General features: G+C 48.0%; 1 protein-coding gene across 1 annotated transcript in view; it reads right to left on the reverse strand.

The window, feature by feature from the left end:
• LOC113178273 (protein-tyrosine kinase 2-beta-like) overlaps positions 1–14,004 on the reverse strand; it is a 102,503-nt gene extending 88,499 nt beyond the window's left edge. The window contains exon 1 of the mRNA XM_077800873.1: positions 13,932–14,004. The gene's annotated coding sequence lies outside the window, so the exon portion shown is untranslated. The remainder of the gene's footprint in view (positions 1–13,931) is intronic.
• Positions 14,005–21,977: the final 7,973 nt, after the last annotated feature.

Genomic DNA, 21,977 nt, shown 5'->3' on the forward strand with positions numbered 1-21,977 from the left:
TTTGCTCACTATGTACATATATTTTCTCTGTCATGCCATTCCTTTTAGCTCTCAATTCTGCTGTCAAGGCAAAATTATCTTTGTATTTACATGGTTCATCGCAGCTGTGATAATACTCAATGAAAAGATATTTAACCTCTAAGAATTTTAATCTATAAGCAAACACTAACACTGGGAGTTTCAGCTACCAAAAAAGAGAGTGTTACGTAGTCTGTTGATAGCTGATGGAAATAAAGTATCTGAGATTTTTCCTCTTGATTTATTCAGGTTACAAAAAAAAGTGGTAGCAAGACAAGTTTGTCATACTTTCTTTGCTCTCAGAAAATCAAGCCTTATTCTTATGGAATGAACTTTTTTTGTTGAGATAAAAATTTTCTCCTCTTTAATGGAATTTTTGTTAGTATCCTTTTATTTTGAGAGTAATACTAGTGTTAATCAATGCAACTCTCTGACCTCCAAGCATGTATTTGGAGTCATAGCCATTTTAAAATTAAATATATATATATATATATATATATATATATATATATATATATATATATAACATTTCTATTTTTTCTTGTGCATAATGGCTTTATTTTGAGTGAATAAAAATCACAATCAAGGTATAGATAGCTCAAAGAGGTTGCTAGTGCTTTAGGCTGTGAAGGCATAAAGTGCTTTGATGAGAACTTCTAATTTATATATTGAAATGTCAACTCTTCTTTCAATGCATTGAAAGAAACAGAAGACAGCAGTTTAAAATTTTATACTGTTCTTAGATATATTGGATACACTGAAACAAAAAAAAAATGTTAGTGCTTACAAATTTATAGTGAGGATACAAAGCATTTAAATTCACTAAGGTATGGTATTGCCTTTTTCTTAAAACTACACCCATATCAAATACTCATGATCTTTTCTCCCAGTGCTCAATGCCTTGACTGGAATCATAGACTTCCATGCAATAGAAAACTTTAAAAAGTTTATCTTATTATTTTCTCATTCTCAAATTCTTCTCTTCATCCTATTTGCTGTCAAAATTTAAGTTTATAACTCCAGCTAAAAGTCCCTAGAATAGAACATTTCATTGTGGCCTGCTTAACTACTTACTTCCAATATTCTCCCACTACTTTGTCTTTAATCTACTTAGCAAAACAATTAGGGTGGTCTATTGTTCAATGTCTCTCTCCCAAAGGCTCATGTTTTAAAGATTCTGTTGAGAATTGGTGGAACCCTTAAGAGGTAAGTCCTAGTAAGAGTTCTTCATGTCTTGCTGTATGGCCCTTAAACAGAAAATGGATGCCCAGCCCCCTCCTCTTTGTGTTTGACTCCCTGATCATGAGATGAGTGGTTTGGGCCTGGCACTCACTTCTGTCATGATATGGAGTCTCACCACAGGCCCAAAGGCAGTGAACATCAGTAGTTTTGTTCTTGAATCTCCCAAAGTGTGAGCCAGAGCAACCCCCCACTCCTATCTTTTGAACCCAGGGGTGCTTAATGATAAGCCACATACTCAGCCATATATATATATATTTTTCACAATACCTTTGTTTTTGTTTTGTTTATTTTGTTTTAATGTGGTGCTGATGTTTAAACCCAGGTCCTCATATTTGCTAGGATGATGCTCCACCACTGAAACACAGCTTCAGCCCTTATGTTTTTAGTTGTCAATGGACCTTTATTTTTTTTATATGTGGTGCTGAGAATTGAACCCAATGCTTCACACATGGTAGGCAAGTGCTATCTTCAATTGAGCTAAAACCCCAGCCCCTTTTTAAAAAATTTTATTTAGAGACAGAGCCTCGCTAAGTTGCTTAGGGCCTCAGTAATTTGCTGAGACTGGCTTTAAACTCATGATCTTTTATCTTCAGACTCCTCAGCCACTGGAATTGCAGGCATGAACACCATGCCCGGGTAATCTTTTCTCTTTATAAATTGATTATGTTAGGTATTTGTTATAGATGTGGAAAACTGACTAACATGGCATGATAAGAATATCACATTCCTTTAAGAAACCTGCACAGGACATTTTCAGAGTATGATACAGAAGACAGTGGCAAAGAAATAAGTAAGAGATTTATATACAGTAGATAGAAGTCTGGGAATTATAAATAAAGCGAAAAATATGGTTCTGAAGTATAATAATAATAGTTCTTTGAAATTTCAGAATTCTAAAAAATGAGAAAAGGCAAAAAGTTTTCTTTAAAAAAATGGTGCAGACTTTGTTTTTAAAAGGTGTGTGAATAAAAAGAGTGTATTTGTCTCTTTTGTATAACAAACTACCTGACACTAGGCATTTTATGTGGAAAAGAGATTACTTAGACCATAGTTCTGGAGATGAAAGAGCATGGCACAAGCATGGGTTTGGTTCTGGTAAGGACCTCAAAGTGGGAGCACCATGAATGGGAGCACCTTAAGAAGAGGAAGGAGGAACATGCCTCAGAGGGACATCCTGTGGTGGGACAGGAAGAAGAAGCAGGGAAGGGACCAGTCATGCTCTTTTATAGCAGCTTGCCCTCCAGGGAAGTAATTCAGATCCCCAAGATATCATTAGCTCCTTCAGAAATGTAGAGTACCCAGGATGCATTTCCCTTACATGTGCCTACCTCTTAAAGACACATTTCAATAGTATTGAGGACCAAGCTTTCAGCACATGAAACCTGGGGTAGAACTCAAACTAGATCTAAACTGTTACAGCAATTAAGTTCATAATCTGAGGAGTAATGTGTTAAGCTTTCCAATGAATATGGGTTGGGGAGCCACTGCAGTGCTTCAATCATAATGTGGGCTCCAAGAATCTAGACCACAATCCCACAGTATCTTTGGCAGTGAGATAGTGGTTGCAGAGACCAAGATAATGAATAAATCTGAGATGTATAGAAGGCTGAAAGAACACACTTGGTGATGGGTTGGAACTGAACTAGAAAGTTTGCTTGTTGTGACTGTTTATTTCGACATAGACACAGTAAATTTGTGGGCATACTTACATATTCAGGGAAATAATAGAGACAGCTACAGGAAAGTGACTTAATTCCATATGGTTCTGGAATTGAGAACTGTTGGTGTGAATCATGTTTCAATTGTTTTCTACATATGTGACTTAAACTATTTATTTATATTAGTAATTTCATTGTTGAGCTTACTGTAAAAAGGAGAAATAATCATGCTTAAACTTATTGAATTATTATATGGATTAAAATATTCGAACTGATGCCAAATTTGTAACCTCAAAGAAGAAAGCAATAAATAAAGGAAAGCTATTGTAATTATTGAACTAATATTATTTCTGTTACACTCACTGTACACATGTGTCTACTTCCAGCACTCTAATCCCAATAAGATCATGGGGTTTGCTTCTTTTCATTGTCTTTACATTGCCTAGTACTTAACATTCATTAACAGTTATTTATTTCAAATGAATAACATTTTTATTAATTCACTTCATAACTGAATTATATCCAGCCTTTTAAGTCAAGGACCAGTAACTCTTAATAGTGATATAAGTACTTTTTAATATTTTTATTGGTGCATTATGATTATACATGAGAGCAAAATTCTCTGTTACATATTTGTACGTGTACACAACATAACAATACAATTTGGTCAATTTTATACTTTCTTTGGTAATAGAATAGTTGTTGGCTTCTGAAATGTATGGCTGAAAACTTATTTGCTTATTTTTATATTCCTCAATGACTTTTTAAAATTTTTAATTAGTTAAAAATGATGGCAAAAAAAGAGAAATTATACCTTATTGACTTTTTATGTGTCTGAGTCACCTCAAATAATCTACATAGAGACTGAAACAGTGTTTTAAACGTTTTTCATATTGTCTAAAGAGACAGGAATTAATTCAGTATATATAAGAAATTAAAAGTATATGTCATGTAATTACAGCACATTATTGTTGTTGAATTTGGAGTGGTCTTTCAACTTTCATGTGTTCAGCAGATGAAGCAGTGGCCCAGAAAGGCTACCTGTCTTGAATGAGTTGCAATGTGAAGCAAGGCAGAGTCAGGCCTAGAATGAAACCTTATCACCTCTGTTTCTCATTTCATCATAACATATTGTTATTTCACATATATTTGTGAAATCAGAGAGTAAGCAATTTGTTTAGAGAATAGTAGTGATGGGAAAGAATTCTACAGGCATAAAAGCAATGAATGTTGCATTTACACTAGAACAGCCAAGTGAGGATGACATTAGTCAGTGTGTTTGTTACCAATTTCTGCTATAAATGATTACCACAAATGTGATGTCTTAAAAACACATACTTGTTGTCTCATAGTTCTGAAAAACGTAAGTCTGTCTTGTCTTGACTGGATTTCTGCTTAAGGCATTACTGGGCCAAACTCTCTGTATTGGACAGGGCTGCATTTTCATCTTGTGCTAGAATTCCATTCTAGGATCACTGATATTGGCTGAATTCTCTTGGGTTTAATTGTACAAATAATGTTCCCATTCTCTCAACACATTAACCCTTTCATCTTCAAGCCCATGATGACACTTAAAATTTTAATGCTATGAATTTCTATGCCTAATCTCTATAACTACCTTTACTGCCACATAGGGGTTGAAATATCTGTTTTAGAATGTGATGAGTTTGACTTCACCCATGTAAAATGCATAGCAATCCAAAGTTATATGATTTACCTAATTTCTCTCTTTGGGAGAAAGAGATATGCAATTTATTAATATCCTAGATTTTATCTTGTGTGTATCAACAGACAAAAAGGAATCATTTGATATTATGTGCTTTCAAATAAAAGGATTATGTATATGCTAATTCCATACATAAACCATAGTACTACTCTTTCCCAAAAGAGAACAACAACTTAAAAAGAAAAAAAAAAAAACCTTTTATTAAAAACAAAAATTTAGAGCGAAAGCAATGGGGAGAGGCTGCCCGGGGCAGAACCTGCTGGCCACGCCAGATTGATGTCCATTCTCTGAGCACCACGTCAGAGCCATGAGGCGAGCGCTCAGGCCGGGCCCCCTGCAGCTGGGGGGCGAACTGCATCTCCCTCCACCTCCCGGCCTCAGAGCGGAAAAACAGTGCCAGATGGTGCCCGACACAGGCTGCCGATCTCCATAACAACCCGCTCGAACCACTCACCCTGCCACCAACCTCCCTGGGGACCCGAGGGGCAGCTGTGCCACCAGAAGGCTGGGCTTTCTTGCCTCAGCCCAGGTCTTTGCATGGGCTGCACCTGTGCCTGGGAGACCCCAGCCCCCGCAGCCCTCAGCATAAAGTGCGTCTCAAAGTCCAGGATCTGCTGCATCGGGGGCCAGATGGTGCCCTAACCCCCAGGCCCAGCAGCTTCCCAGCTGGACCATGTAGTGCAGGTATCCAGTCAGCCAGGGACTCAACACTCCCAAACTGCTGCCCATTAGGCCAGGGTGGAGCAGGGCTGGCTGTAGCCCTGTGCCTGGGGCCAGAGGGACACACACTTCACCCAGGAAACCCAATGGAAGCACGACTTCCAGAATGAAGCCCACGAGGCCCTGCACACACCAAGGTCCCTGCGGGGCAGGTGTACACTCAGCTTCCCCAGCCCTTCCCCACCGGGCCTCAGCGCCCTGCTTCTCTCGCTCACAGCACTAGGCAGGGAGACTGGGATTGTTTCTTAGTGTCCCTACCAGACCAGAAGCACAGGAAAGCGGGGCCCAAGTGGCCCCTGATACATCTGTCAGATGGAGGAGGAAAAAAGGGCAGGAACTTCCTCCTCGAAGGAGAAACACTGGGGTTGAGTGAAGCCTGAAAGGCCTCATTCACTGTGAATTGACTTTCCGCTTCCTCCTCGGGGGGCCAGGCGCAGTCAACAGACCTGCGAATGACTCCAAGGGCTGTTGTCCCCGTCCCTCCCCAGCTCAGGCCAGCAGCACCTCATCCTCTTTGGTTCTCAGACACCCACCCACCCACCTGGAGACTCCCTTCCCATCCCCCGTGTCCTTAGCCCCTGGTCCAGAGCCGCCTGCTGAAGGCCACCCTCCTGTGTGAGCACAGCACGGAAGGTCCCCATCTGTACCTGGTGAGTTTGAGTACTCAGGTCCCCAGGACCTATGTGCTGGGGCTTCTGGGCCTGCACGTTTGTCTCAGAGCTCCACTCCAAACTACGTCAGATTCCTGGCCCCTGCGTCCATCTGTCCAGCTTGCTCCCACCCTGGGCTGGCCACTTGTCCTTCTCTCAGATTAGTTGCTCTCTGACTTTAAACCTCTTCCTTTGCTTTCTCCCAAGATCTATCCAAACCCACCTCCTCCATAGGCACCTTTCTCATGGGCCTCTATTGACCCATCCATCCATCCATCCATCCATGGGATGCAGAGCAAAGGGTTGCTATGTGCCAGGTACTGCGGGTACTCTGGGGCCAGACAACAATGTCCTCAACCCCAGGAGGCTTCGGCATGGGACCCTGCTAAAACCCCACTTGCTTCCATCCTTTCTCAGTCTATTTTTTTTTTTTTTACCCAGAACCTCTCCTATGTTGCTCCTTCCAGAACATTCTCAGCACTCTGGGCACAAAATTAAGACCTGCTCTCTATCCCCAAAGAGCTTACAGTCTAGCTGGGACATAGATGTGCCAAGGAAGGAACACAGCACACAAAAGTGCTTTAACACTGCAGAGGCTCTGGAACACAGAGAAGCACCCCCCTCTGCCTGGGGATGGGGGGCCTCCAGAGGAGGTTCTACTGGAGCTGGGTCTCAAAGAGAAACAAAGGCGGTCTCCAGGTAGAAACAGGGCAAAGGGCACTAGGTGGAGGGAGTGGACACCATGGGGCCAAGGAAGGAAGCAGGAAGGGCCTGCTGCTAGAAGAAAAGTAAAGTGTGTGGCATTCGCTGGGTGCCAAGGGCACGAGTCACTTCCTGGCCAGTCTTTAATCAGCTTCTCCAGTCCTCACCCCAGAAGGCTCCCCGTCCCTCCATTCTGGCATAAATAGCACCATGGTTATCACTGGTCAGAGGGCATCAAGCCCAGTCTAGCTGAGATCTGGGAGGTAGCCCCGGAAAGGGCACGCGGCGGGCTGGACTGAAGGCAGGTCAGAGCCAAGAGAAGGCCCTGAGTGAGAGATGGAGGTTGGGGGCTTGAACAGGGAGGGGCAAGCCCTGCCCTGGAGACACCTGTGTGAGGCTTCCTGGGGACAAAGGAGGGAAAAGGGGCCGAGCTAGGGTTGCTGCCACACCTCTGACTCAGGAAGCAGAGCATGGGGCAGCAGAGGGGAGTCCCTCACCCCAGGGGCCTCAGCTCTGTGGCAATGCTTTTCCCTTCCTGGCAGCTAGGCTCTTGGAAGGACAAGCAGGAGAACTGTCATCATTTGCCAGGCCCAGAAGCTGCGCCTCACCATCCACATCTGGCTCCAGTCATGACCCTGAATGCCAGGGCCACTGTTAGGGGAGGTTCTCTGTGCACAGCTAGAGGGCCTGGCATCTCCCTCCTCCAGAGCCCAAGGCCACCCAGATAAGAGGCCCACAGAAGGCTCACCAGGAACAGCCTGGCTGTGCTAATCACAGCACATTCTGAGTTCCAGCTTGAGGCTGCCTGGCCCTTCCTTCCCTAGCACCTGGAGGTCAAGGACACCGCCTTCAAGCATGGCCTCCCTCTCTCCTTTGTTGAGAGGTTCCCCAACCAAGCTCAAATTCCTCCAGCAATCTGGGGTCCTGCTCACTGGCTTTCCCACAGCTGTGGGTTTTTGGTGTTTGGTGGCCACCAGGCTGGGTGTGGAGGAAGCTGGCAGCCCAGTGGTGAACAGATGGCAACTAAAGTCACAAGAGTGTTTGATTCCACACAGGGGAATATGAAGAGAAGGTGCTGTAAGCCATGAGAGGATGGTGGGAGAGGCCTGGGAAGGCGGCCAGAGGAAGCCCTGCTTGGGCAGGAGGAGGCTGACGTGGAGCGGGAGTGGGGCTGCGTGGGCTTGTGTTTTAGTCATCCCTGTGTCCCCAGAACCTGAACAGGCACAAAGTAGGCCTTCAGCAACATGTGCTCAAAGAAGGGAGCTCAGCATCCGTGTTTAACAAGGCAGGATGTCACCTCAGGGGAGGAGGGTGATGGGGCTGGTGCCACCCAGGATTTGCATGGAGAGGAAATGCAGGTGTGTGCTGTGTTACGCCCCCTCCAGGGGCACCACGCCTGGACCCCGCTTCAGCTCTGGCTGGGGTAGGAGCCCTGGTGGAGCCTCTTCCCACCTCTGCTTCCTAGGGCCCCCGGATTCTCCCACCCCTCTCCTTCCTCACTCAAGGGCTCCAGGGACAAGTGCTAAAGCAAGATGGCTAGGTGGAGGCCACTGGAGTAGATCAGGTGGGCCAAGATGGGGGCGTGGGCCAGCAGAGGAGGGGTGAGAGTGTCAGGAACGGTGCCAGACTTCCTCAGCCTGGGCAAGCAACTGCCTTTACCAGGATGTGGAGCCCGGGAACCAGTGGCAAGTGAAGAGCGTCGGTCTGAAGTTCAGGTTCAGACACCTGGGGATCTCTACCACACCCCCGAGTGGACCTCTGCCCTGGGCCTCAGCCACTGACTCCAGTAAGTTACCCAATCGCTCACCTATAAATTGGGTGTGGTACTAGTAAGAGCTGCAGTGGGAACTGTTAGGATGAGATGTACACACACGGCCACACCCACACAGGGGTGGCTGGTCCCCAGAGAGGCTTAAGTGGCCTGGGTTCAAATTCCAGGAAGCCCAAGCCGCTGTGGGCTCTGCCCTCCCAGGCAGGCGCCTCCCCTCCCCTCCCTGGGCCTAACCTTCTCCCTGTCTCTGAAATGTGAGGATGATGCTGAGTCCCCATGGGCTGTCCACGAGATCTCGGTGCAGGGCCTGGCCTGCAGTAGGTACCAGGAATGGCAACAACACATGGTATCCTTATGTTTTTTCTCCTGCAGAACAAGGCGCCTTCTTTATCAGCTCCCGCTTTCCCCAGCAGGATGGGGCTCCGGAGGCCTGTGACTGTTGGAACTGAGTCTGTGGTTTTTATCTAAAACAAAACACAGGTCCTGCCCTGATGGCCAAGTGGGGGCCCCACACGTCCCTGGCCAGGCAGTCCTGCTGCAGCCAGGGAGACCATGAAATTCCCAGCCCCCATCCTGCAGCCTGCATGGGTCACCGCTCTGCCCCCCTGGGTCACCGCTCTGCCTGCCTGGGCTCGTTCAGGCTCCTGAGGAGTGATGTGGGAAAGGGCGTTCCAATAAAAACTCCCAGAGGAAGAAGTGGCCCGATTAAATGGGATGCTGTCCTTCCTCTCCGAGACTTTGGGGAAGTGATTGGGGAAGTTTCTGGAACTCAGGGCCCCAAGAAGGAAGTATTCAGGCAGTTGGAAACTCTGTGGTCTGGTCTCAGGCTGCCAAACAATTTCTATGCCCTTGGGACCCCAGAGTGGCCCTGTCCCCAGAATGTGCCCCGCACGGAGCCAGCATTTCAGAGACACAGCCTGTCACAGAGGGCAGGAAGATGAAACAGCAAATGCGGGAAACATAAAAACAAAACCATGAGCGATGACAAAGGGTGACCTGATTCTTTGCCAGATCAGTGACGTGGACACATCTCATGCTGCTGGAATAGCGTGCATGTGTAGATTGGTGTTTGGGATAGAAGGAAGGAGGCTGCAAACTTTTCCTTATGATCCCGGTATTGTTTGAATTGTCACAAGCTTGCATTACGTTTTTTTTGTTATGCAAAAAAAAATATATATATATATATGATATTGTAGATATTGTAGAGTAAACCTGGCAGTACCACGATGTAGCTCAGGCCCTAAGAAGCCCTTGGAAGACTCAACAGAGGCAGTGGGTCAAAGGGGTCTTGAAGGGACGGGTGGTGGCACTCTAGAGACTGGATCCAAGCACAGTGGGAAAACCTCAGGCAAGGGCCAGGCTAAGAAGTGAGGGGCCTGTCTATTGGCTTCCCCGATGATGTGAGGCCACACTTTTTTTTTTTTTTTTGGTACCCAGGACTGAACCCAGGGTCGCTTAACCACTGAGCCTCATCCCCAGCCCTTTTTATTTTTCATTTTGAGACAGGGTCTCACTAAGTCGCTTAGGGCCTCGCTAAAGTGCTGAGGCTGGCCTCAAACTTGTGATCCTCCTGCTTTGGCTTCTCAAGTGCCTGGGATTACAGGCCTGCGCCCCTGTATCTGGTGAGGCCACACTCTTGTCTCCCCTAAGTCCACAAGGTAGTGCTTGTATGTCTCTTGGGGGAGAGGCAGAGTGCAGTGAGGCGCCTGTGTTCTGAACAGCTGAGGTCGCACCCTCCAGCCAGCAGGCTGCAAGGAGGACACACCACAGTGGCCCCGGGCCTAGTTCAGCCCACCTGCTCCAGGTCTCTGGATTTCCTGAGGGGCCTGGGGTGAATTCACCCATGAAAGAAACACACGGCTTGACCAAGCTCACTTGGCACATGGATGGTAGTTGCTGTCCTCTGGACCAGTGGACGCCATCCTTGCCGGCACTACAAATATCTTTTCCTCTGTCCATCTAGAAAGAAGTCTGCTCCGGGTGACCTCAGAGGAGCCTGAGCACTCTCTCTTGTTCCAGTGTCCACCCAGGTATCAAGGCCCCGGGTATTGAGGCCCACATGTGAGGGGCTGCTCTAGACTAATCCCCAGGAGTAACCCTGATGGGGACGGGACCCCAGGATGTGCCTTCCAAGCCTCTGGTCAGTGTGATGCGAAGGTGACCCCAGTACTGAGTCAGGCCTAGGACAGGGCTTGGCTGGCCTGCAAAGCTCGGCCAAGCAGCCACTGCAGATGGGAGCCGTGAGGCCGGAGGCTCTGCTCAGCCAATCTCTTGAGCATCATCACTCGGGGCCTGTTGGTGGGGAATCTGACTTCAGGAGAGCCAGGAAACAAAGGACAGAAGTTTTGAGGCCCCATAGCTGATCCCAGCTCTACCTTTTCCTGGGAAATACACTTCTTTTGTCTTTGTGAGTCTCATCTGTAAAATGGGAATATACTGGTGCCTACTTGAATGTACCACGGGAATAAAATGAAGTAACCCAAGGCCTCGGTGGCGGGGACGTGCCTGTACTGCCTGCTCTGGAGCCTGCTTCCCTAAGAAATAGAATAAGCAGAGATTCTTTCCCTTAGAGCATCCTGATTAACCACGTGAGCTAGACGCCACTTCACAGGTGGAGAGCTGAGGCCTGAGAGGCTGGTGTCCCTCTGCAGTCACACAGCTTATCAGGATGAAGTCCGGTTGGAACCCACCCCACCAAGAAGGGCGCCTATGCCCTGCTGAGCCCTCGGTGGGTGCCAGGCCCTGTGCGTGGCCCTCTGAACCACAGGTGCCAGTCAGTGTCACAGCAGCTTCACTCCCGTTGGCACTGGCTCCTCCATTTCACAGAGACTGGAGCTACGGTGGAGAGAAGCAGGTCACCTGGCAGAGGCCAAGCTTGCAGGCCAAGGCCACCAGACTTCGCAGCTCTCTGGTCTGCCTCCTGATACCATCAGCCCCTAGCCCAGGGGTCAAGGGTTTGATGGCCTGGGGCCGGCTGTTCTGTGCCCGGCTCAGAGCAGCTTTCCATGTATAACGGGACTCTCAGGGACACGGTAATGTAAGGCTACGGTCCAGGCCTGGAGGCCACTCCTCATGAGCCCTGCCAACGTACAGGGAACAGGACAGGATGGATCCAATCTTGGCACAGGTCTAAGGTCCTCCCAGTAAGAATCAGATCCAGGCCAGTGGGAGGCCAGTGCCCTTGACCACAAAGCAAAAGGAGTGGTTCTGGGCCTAATTGCCCATCTTTCTTCCTCCACCCCCTCGATGCTATCAGCCCCCAGAGCACCAGCCCCACTCTATTCTGGAATGAAGGTATGTTCTTGGCAAAATTATTTCACATTTCTGAGCCTCGGTTTCCTCATCTGTAAAATGGGAACAATAATCCCTAAGTTCCAGGATGTTAATGAGAATTAAAGAGGCAGTAGATATAAACAGCCTAAAACATAACAGACACTCAAAAACTGCCAGTGTCCTTCCCACTCTCCTTTGTTCTGTGCTCCCTTCAACACAGTGACAAGGGAGCTATGTCTGTCCCTTATACCTGAGGAGAGGGCATGGGACAGGGGAAAGGACACAGGACCAGGAATCAGGCCAACTATGAGCCTATCTTGAGGACCTCTCTGAACCTCAGTTTTTTCATCTATCAAATGAGGTGAACGATACCTCCCCAGCTTGCACCCTACAGGATAAAATGGGATGACAGTTCAAAAGCGTTCTGTGAACCGTACAGTCCTGTGCGTGGATTAATGTGAGGAATGAGAGTACTACCACCGCAAAGAGCAACCACCACGTGCAGGCTGAGGAGAGCTCTTTACTCATATTTTCCCATTAAATTTTATAACCTGAAGGAGTACGGTTGCCAGTGTGTCAATGAAAAATCAGGCTCCGGGACTGGCCCAGACCCTGCAGTGAGAGTCGGCACTGAACCCAGCCCACCTCGCTACATGTCTGGACCACCCGCTGCTTCGTTATGGTCCTGCCAAGGCCCCGGCTGTGTCACTGGGCTCTGGGGAAGGGACTGTCCTGAGTTGTAGCCTTGAAACCACAGACATATTTGCCACTTGAGCTTCCAGATCTGAAACAAAAGGCGGCACCCCCTTTGGAAGACACCTTTGGTGGCCTCAGATGGCCCGGGGCCATCTCAGGCTGGGGCTTGGCCATCTTGGCCTGCAGATTCCTTCACTCCACGTTCAAGTACCACCCTGCTCCATCCCTGGGGGGCTGCACTGGGTGCTGAGGGGCATCCCACCCAGGAAATGCCAGGGTCAAGGAGAAAGGACAGGCAGGTTTTACCTGGTGGCAGCTGTGCCCCAGCACGAGGCACGAGTGAGTCAAGGACTCCTTCACCTGTGTACATGTTCCCACCTTCACCAAGAGCCCCAGCTGCCTTGATTTCATAATTGTCAAATTAGAATCATTTCCTGTCTCGTAAAGAGATGACTGTCCTTTTGAGAAGATTTGTCCCCTCTCAGGTAGCTTCTTCATTTTACCTACCTTGGGTGTCTTGAGTGGTTTTCAAAAAATTAATGAGTATTTGTCAAAGCCAAGGTCTGTCCAGCATGGCTGCATGGATTGTTTTTTTTATAATCTGGCCCTTCCCAGCATTTAGGGTCCCAGGACAGGGGACAGCAGGGAGCAGCAGGAAAAGGTCCCTACTGCCAAGGGGTTTGAGTCAGGACTGGGGTGCAGCCTGGCGCTGCAACTCCCTCTGGGTTCCATGGGGCTGATGGGAATTCAACAACATGAACCAGAAATCCAGCTGCACACAAGGCAGGCGGGGGATTGGAATCTGAGGATGAAACCATCAACCCCAAAGTCAAAAGAACTTTGGAGAGTCTGTGAGGCCACGGAAGACCCTGCCTAAGTGGACAACGTAACTCTCTGATAAGCTGTTAGAACTTTCGTTGGGCCATAGCCTTAAAGTCTGATGTGGTATGTCCAGCCTTGACTCCATTTGCTCACAGCTTTCAAAACTCAGTCAATGCTAGCCAAGGACGATGCTGCAGACTGAAGCCACAAAATAAAATGACCACAGCTATCAGCTCCTGTGTGCCTGGTATATGTCACAGATGGGCTGATGCATCACAGTGTGTTCTGTAGTGCTCAAAGCCCTGCGTGATTGTAATCTCAGCTACTTTTGAGGCTGAGGCAGGAGGATTGCAAATTTGAAGCCACCCTGGCCAATTTTGCAAGTACCCTGTTTCAAAACTTTGACAAAGCACCTGCCTAACATATGCAAAGCCCTGAGTTTGATTCCCAGCACCTCAAACAAAACAACTCTACAGTTTGGATGTTATTAATGCTGTTACACAAAGAAACTGAGACTAGAGATGAATAACTCACACAGAAGGGCCCCACAGCAAGTGACAGGGCAAAGCCCCTCCTCTGACCAGGCCTGGCTGGCAGGTGCAGTAGGTAGCGTCCCCTGCAGCCCATTCCTTAGTGTCCCCATTGGTGCTTACCCAGCAGGTACATGATGATGGCTTGATTGTGTTCCCAGAGGTTGCTGAAGGTCCCCCAGTGTGAGTGGCCATCAGGCACGGGGTTGGCCTTGATCCAGCCCCCACAGGCATAGCTGAAGAAGTCCTGGCAGGGGTCCACCGTGGGGTCCATGGAGTTCAAGATGGAGCTGGTCACTGAGACGCAGGCCTCGCTCAGGTACACTGGGGGTGTTCCTGGAGGGGTAAGGGAAAAAAGTCAGTGATGGGCAGGGAGGAGGGTTGGGAAGGGCAGCGCAGGTAGCCTAGGGCCCCCAGCACACAAGCTCCACCCTTGCCCTGACCGAACAGACTAGGAACTGGATGGTCACTAGACCCCGAACAAGAAAGGGTTCAGCAGCTTCATGATCTTCTGGTTTGTGAAATAAGACTTCTGCCCCTTGCCTAAAGTCCCTTCTGTGGCTTAAAAGAACCTAGAGCCCAGGTGCTTTTTTCTCTTTCTAGGGATTGAATCCAGGGGCTCTTCACCACGGAGCTATATACCCAGCCTTTTTACTTTGAGACAGTTTTGCTAAACTGAGGGTGACTTCAAATGTCCTATCCTTTTACCTCAGCCTCCAACGTAATCTGGGATTACAGGAGGGCACCAGCACACCCAGGGGTGCTTTTCCTTTAATCAACCCTTCCTCCACAAAGATTCTCTAACTTCTTATTATTCCCTGATGCTCAACACACTTATCCACTCATTCACGCACTCAGCTACTCCACAAAATCAATACTGAGGCCCTTTGCCGAGTACAGAGTGTGTGCAAGGCGGAGAGACAGGAGGCAGTCCTTCCCTTCAGGAGCCGACCCTTTTCTGTTGGGGACACACGTTACATAAGCAAAGTCAAAACACACCAGGAGAAACTGCCACTTATTTACAAAACTAAACTGAACGTTGACTAGGAGTCAACTGGGTGATGCGGACATATGGTACCAGGACTCAGGGACAGGGAAAGGACTGGGAGAAGCCATTCCCTCACCAGGCAGGAGAGCTGCTTGTCCCAATTGAGGGGGGGGGGTCGGTGGCTGAACAACCCTAAACCAAAACAATAAATAAATAAACAGAAACAACCTGAGAGGCTGGTTTGCCAAAGGTGTGAGCAAGGGCCGGACCCTGCCTCAAGGCTGTCTGATGAACTCTTGCAAGGGACCAATCTGGCAGGTCCCCAGAGGCTCATGGCCTGCTCACAGGAGCCACCCAGGCCACAGGGGGGACTGCTTCCTGAACAGGCTGGGCACCAGGACCACCACCCATGTTCACGGTCTTTCAACCCTTGCTCCAGCGTCAGATGTGGGTGGGATATCCCTGAGGAAACTGAGGCTCTGAGAGAGCGACCAGATCAAGGTCATCCAGCCTCACAGGAGAACTGAGAGCCAATGCTGGCCTGTCCTGGCCCAGCAGCCCCAAGGCCGTGTTTTCCTCCTGTCCGTCTCCTCTTTGGTGGCCACAGCAGGGGCTGAAGTGGCCTGATTGGCAGGATTGGTTCCTTCACCACACAGGGAGGCAGTGAGGCTGGGTAGCTTTGGAGACTGGTAGACCTGGGTTCAAATCTGATGCAGAGACCTCCTGTACGAGCCTGGGTTGGGGGCGCAGCTCGGCAGTATGCATCTGCCACCGAAGGCCCTGGGTCAACCCCCAGCACTGCCAACGAAAACCAAAAACAAAAGCTCTGAGCCTCAGTTTTTCCAGGGTCCATTTCACAGTGACGACAGGAAGACCTCACACGATCCCATCACACAGGGTACATCAGACAGGTCTGAGCTTCCAGGCTGATCTTTAGAGAGGAGGAAAGACTGCAGCCTTCAGCTCACTCAGAAACAATACCAGCAGGGCTGAGGGTCTTGAGCAGGTCCCCCGGGGGCTTATCCACCTCAGCTGACAAACCCCAAGTCTTTCAGGTGGATGAAGGGCTCAGAGGAGTCACACCACAGCAAGAAAATCAGGGTGACTTAATTTTGAGATTAGGCAGTAATTAAAAATTACTGAGCTACTGTGCGTGAACCCAGAGCATCTCTTCTACGGCAGGACCGAAGCTGCCATTTTCAATATTTCCGGATGAGCTCATCATGAGTTTCAGAGTTCCATTTCCCCGTCTGCAGCCACAGTGAAGACAGGACTCTTTATGGGGGAAGGGGGAAGAGAACTTGTGTGTGGCTTGACAAGGCCTATTCACTATTATGATAAAACTTTATATTTGGGAAAGAAAAAGAATACCTATTGTTGTTACAACCAAACCACAGGAAGTAAAGCTTGGCACGATCCTGGCTGGTGGAAAGACCCAGAAGGCAGACTGCTGAGGGGCTCAGGGTTGAAGATAAAAGCAGAAACCAGCACCTAGAGTCCGACCTGCAGGTGGTATCCTCAGCGGGCGCCTCCTCTGCAGACACTGCCCTGGGTTCCTGGCTGGGCCCGGGCAGTGACCGTTAGGTTATCTAACTATTCTAGGGTTTGACGATCTTTAAACAAATAGTCTTGGCCAAGCAGGTCTTAATGTATATTTGGTTAGTTAATTAATAGTTTCCCGCCCTGTTCATCCAAGGCTTCCGTTCCTTAGGGAAACCTTTCCAGAACCTCTTCCCCTCTGGGTCCCTCACTGCCTGGGTGTTTGCCATCTCAGCGTGGGCTGCGCTGGGTCACGACTGTATCTCCCTGTCCACCTCCTGCACTAGAAATGAGCTTGAGGGTGGGTCAGGTATCTCCCTTGCTCCTCTATGTCCCCTTCTTGTCACTGTGCTTGGCATCCGACAGCTCTTCAATACACATGTGGAATGAACAAGTGACTGAATGAAAGTGCCTTGCCCAGTGCCTGTCACCACCTGCAGCAGGGCTCATATTTCTTCCCTTTAGGATGTGTGGTCAGCTGAGAAGCAAGAACCAGACCCACGTCGAAAGCGTTCATCTGGATAGTGCCATCAAAGATGCTTTGAAATATTTCCTGGGAGAACATAATTGTTTGTTTGGTGGCTGCTGTTTGCAAAGCACCTGAGAGTTTCTGGGAGGGAGGGCCTAGCAGGAGGGTGGACGGGAATGCACTTCACTGGCCAGACATCACTCACCGGCGGGTGTTGTAGAATCACCAGAGGATCTGCCTTGACTGGCTTGATGTTTGCGCATCTGTGGCCAATGTCAGCACCTACTGCTGTGTAACGAGGTTACTGTCAACATCCGAGGAGGCCACTGCTTTCTCAGGTGGCCCAGGGTCACTGATCCTCTGCCTAGCTCATTCCTCTCCCGGGTCTAGGCCAGGGAAAATCTGTCTGAGGCCCTGAGAGCCAGGAACACAAGGCAGAAGCAGGATTCTTCCGTGTGGGCCCCACTTGGCAGAATTGTTTTGGGTTTGATCACTAGGAGCTGACCCTGGGGGTTCCCTTTTGGTTCCTGGTGAAGAAACTTCCTGTATAGGAACTCCTAGGGATGGTCGCAGGCAACACTGGCTGCTGAATCTGCCCCACTCCCCATGTCCTGGACCATGAGCTGAGCAACGGGGCTGGTCAGGCTCCACACTGACTGGCCAGTTGTTCTGGACTAACTTTGGTGAGGACAAGGTAAGGTGGCAGCTTCAGGGTGAGGAAGATCTGCATGTGCCCTGTTGACAGAGAGGTGCATGCACACACTCGCAACTCACACCTGCACAGTCAGGTACACACACTCGGCAGAGAAAGGCTTAATCCTCCTACTCTGTGGTTCACTCCAACTTCCAGTCCCTAGGCCAACATGATGAATATTTGGGCCTACTTTTTCTTCCAGTAGGTGCAAGATCTCTAAGAAAATCTTGTCTATTCGATTTACTGTTTGCACAGTTAAGTTATACAGGCACGATGCCAGGCACATATGGTTAGAAGTCTGGAGATTAGTAATTAATAAATCAAACAGGCATTAAGCACCTGCTGGGCCAGGCACATTTGTTAAAAAGCCCATAAACCATTAAATAGTTAAGTAATCAAGTGATTATTTCTTAAGTATTACACAGGTCCTTAGCTCAGTGCCTAATACAGAGTAAGCACCTGTCACGTTTGTGGAATGAATGAATGATATGGGTCCCATAAAAGAGGGATGCAGGGGTGACTCAGATGAAGTCTCTGCCCTCTCCTCAGGCCCCCAAGGGCCCTCCCCACCCCAGCCCAATACGGCTACCCTCACAGGTCAGCAACTTCACAGTGGCAAAGGCTCAATACAGCCATGAACGCTCTGATGGGGTGAGTGACCAAGTTGGTGGATGGAACCCCTGGGGCTGCTCACCAGGTGGACCAGCAGAAAGCAGGATGTGGGGGTACAGGAGAGTGGGACCCTGGCCTTGGTTGTAACCTGAATCCACCCTGTTGGGTTGTGTAAGGGCTGAGCAATGGGGCACTGACTGGATCTACGCAGCTGGACATGAGATCCAGCCTCGAACTCCTGACCGCAGGACCTGAGAGGCCCCATGGCATCACCATGCGGGATGGAACAGACACACCCACTTACAGAGCAGTGCAAAGGCCTTGGGTCACAGAGCTGAGCTCCTCTGGGGTCCTGGTGTGCTCCGGAGTGCATCCTGATTACAAAGCCGGTGGGCAGGGCCTGGGCCCCAGAGCCCTCAGGAGCCCGCAGCCTGTGCACACTTCTCCACTCCACCTGCCACTCGACCCCCACTGGCTGTGTAAGCTTGGCCAAGTTACTTGGTCTATGCCCATTTCCTCATATGGAAAAGGACCCAAAGCAACCACGCCTTGCAGGGGTGCTCTGAGGAGGACAGGAGGCGACAGACTTAAATGACAGATGTTTGGCCCGCAGGTGGTGTACAGTAAACAGAAGCCTTTGTTGCTAGTCTGTTGGGACTGAGGACAGCAGGCAGTGGCAGCCTGTCTAACTGTCCCACGTCCTAACAACAGCAATGCCCAGAACCGAGCTGAGAAAGTCCTCTCAGGCACCAGGTACGTCCTCAGAGCCATCTCCAAATTGGGCACTGCTTACCCATTTAAAGTAGAGAAGACGAAGGCTCTGGGAAGTGACGTGGCTTGTCCAACTGAGAATTTGCTGGTCCTTCTGGTTCCAAGACTTTCATACCATCCATGCCGCCCACCTCCCTGGGCTGAGATATGAGATACAGGACACATGAAGAGGTGTGATGGAGACTCAGGCCCAACTGAAGTCCCACCTCTACAGGTGAGGACATTGAGAGACACACACATATCTATGCACATACAGATACTTTTTGAAAATGATATGAATTTATACTTATATGAAAGTTTAGGAAAGATTTTAACCACCATGGAACTTATTTGGTTTGTATAGTTTTCATGGCAGGGGGTAGGAACCATCTGATCAGGCACATTTAAAGCTTCAACTCAGACACCACATCCATTCACATTCCAAAACACAGGAAATGGGCTCTGCCCATTCAGAGAAACAGAAAGCCACATGTCTAAGGGCTGGATGCACAATAATCCCACAGAGGAGACAGTGGATAGTTGGGAATAGGAATACAACCTACCAGAGTTGGCTACCCATGACACTGTCTGTTTACCTTCAAGACCACAGCTGTGGGCCATGCCTGTGGACTTCCAAGCTAAGGAGATTACCACGGTACCTCGACCATGAAGGATAACTCTTGATCTCTGGAGTCTTTACTGGTGAGATGCGGGCAGGTTTATTTCCATCTAATGTGTTTTGGTCCTTCACAATATCCTGAAAATTCAAATTTGTATATACACACACACACACACACACACACACACACACACACACACACACACAAATATAGACAATATATAAAAGGTGGTCTCATTTAGTGTTCACCACAGTGCTAAAGGACAGCTCACACTGTCCTCACTATGAATCACCATGCATCAGGGGCCTTTCAGATGCACTCAGGTTGTTCAGGGCTCTGATGTCGAAGATTGTTTTACATGCCATTTTTGAGCATTTTGGCTTAACGTTGCAACTGTACCTCAGCAACACAGATACATGTGCAACAGGTATGTTCATTTTCACACCTAAGACCCAGGCTTTGTGAAGTTAGGATATAAGACGGCTTTGGGTTCTTACCAACCCAGCGGAAGAGGAAGTCAGAGAGAGTTCTTAGGGTTTCAGTATAGGCTTAATCATGAGAATATTTTGGCTTCATGTAATTCTATTATTGGTAACTGGCTGCTTATGTAGAAATTTGTCAGAAAAGTTCAGCACTAGTAAACTCAAAAGCTTCAGGGGCTGGCTAAGTGGATCCATAAAACCTTTCCTGCTGGACAGAGAACAAAAAGTGAAATCATTGTGACTAATTTGAAAACGTATTCAATTAGAGAGGAAAATAAAAGCTGGGTATGAAGGCACATGCTCGTTATCATAGCTATTCAGGAGGGTAATGCAAGAGGATTGTGAGTTTGAGGCCAGTACTGGCAACTTAAAATAAAATAAAATTAAATTAAAAGGGGTGGGGATGTGGCTTATTAGGAAGAGTGCTTGCCTAACATGCCCAAGACCTTGGGTTCAATCCCAGTACTGCAGACAAACAAAAAATGAAAATAAGAACTGTTCTGTCAAATAAGACACACAGGCAAGTTTCAGTGCAGAGCTATCTACATCTCTGACCTGTGTCCTCAAAGATTTATTTGAGAATATTTCAGTGTGTGCCCTTCAGTATAGAAAAGGAGCATCGATTCTCAGAGGTCACTGTGCCAGGGTGCTGTAAAGTACTTCTAGTTTTACTTAAATGTACATTCTTCTTAGTATATCATCTCAGGCTCTTGGGCTCTCTGGGTTTTACAATCATTGTATATATTTGATGCCTAAGATATATAATTACATCAAAGTCAAATGTGGTCTTTCCTTTCTTGAGAGAAAGAAAACCCAAATTTCTTTCAACTCAGTGGAGGGCACTGACCTAATTCTACCCTTAGCCCAAAGGTCCAAGTTCATGTATGCAAGAAGAGTTCTGTACACATTTTCCCTATGGCCACATCTTTTACTCAAGCTCCATATCTGACTCACCAGATGCTGCCAGCTGGTATCCTACTGTAACACAGTAAACGCAGTGTAACACAGTGGACAGCAAAGGTAACCTCTTCACAAACCTGTGCTTGTTTGGGTTGGGGTTGAAGATGCTAAGATCTACCAAAACATGATTTGGTCACTTATTGTTATTGTGTTGCTGTTTCCGAGGACATTTCTCTCTCTATGTGGAGAAATGAAACAATTAATATAAGCATCATTATTGTATGACCAGAGCAATGAATGAAAAAGGGATTGAGCTAGATTTCGTTCGGACATTTAATACTGACTCGCTAGAAAACATTGAACAGGTTTCCTAAACTTTCTGTGCCTTCATTTGCCTTCGTGTTAAATGTCCTCTATTGACCTCAGGTTATATCAATCAGGTCCTAATTTTTCAATTCCTCCACAGACCCCTCACTGGGACATCTAACAGTATGTTTTGAGTGCTTCCTCAGGCCAGAAACTGTTCCAGGAACAATCAAATACATCCTGAAGGTGACTTTATGGTCTTCCCTCCCTCACACCAGCTTCTCTCTCTTAGAAATCCTCAGTGGTGGCATAAATATCCATATCCCAGGGCAGAAGCCTGTGGGAGCCCACCTCGGCCTCTCTCTCTCTCTCCCTCAGCCCTCTGGTCAACGATGACCAAACCCCTTCAAGTGCATCGTCACTATCTTTTTTTCTCTCAGCACTAGAGAGTGAACCCAGGCCCCACATATGCTAGGTAGTTGTTCTACCTTTGAGCTATGTACCTTTTTACTTTGCAGACCTTTTACTTTATACACCTTTTTATTTTGAGAGGTTCTCACTAAATTGTCCAGCTTACCTTGAACTGGCCATCCTCCTATCTCAGCCTCCTTAGTTCCTAGGATTACAGAAGTGCTCCATTGCACTCAACTCAGTCACCAATTCTTAAAATATATTTATTATCCCTTGTAAATCTTGTCTCAATGTCTTTGCATATGTGATCTCTCTGCCCTAAACCTTCTTCCTCTGATTTCACAAAGCTGGCTTCTCATCATTCAGACTATAATTCAAATGTCATCTTTTTACTGATC

This window comes from Urocitellus parryii, chromosome 7, assembly GCF_045843805.1.
Source record: "Urocitellus parryii isolate mUroPar1 chromosome 7, mUroPar1.hap1, whole genome shotgun sequence".
NCBI classification, from domain to species: domain Eukaryota; kingdom Metazoa; phylum Chordata; class Mammalia; order Rodentia; family Sciuridae; genus Urocitellus; species Urocitellus parryii.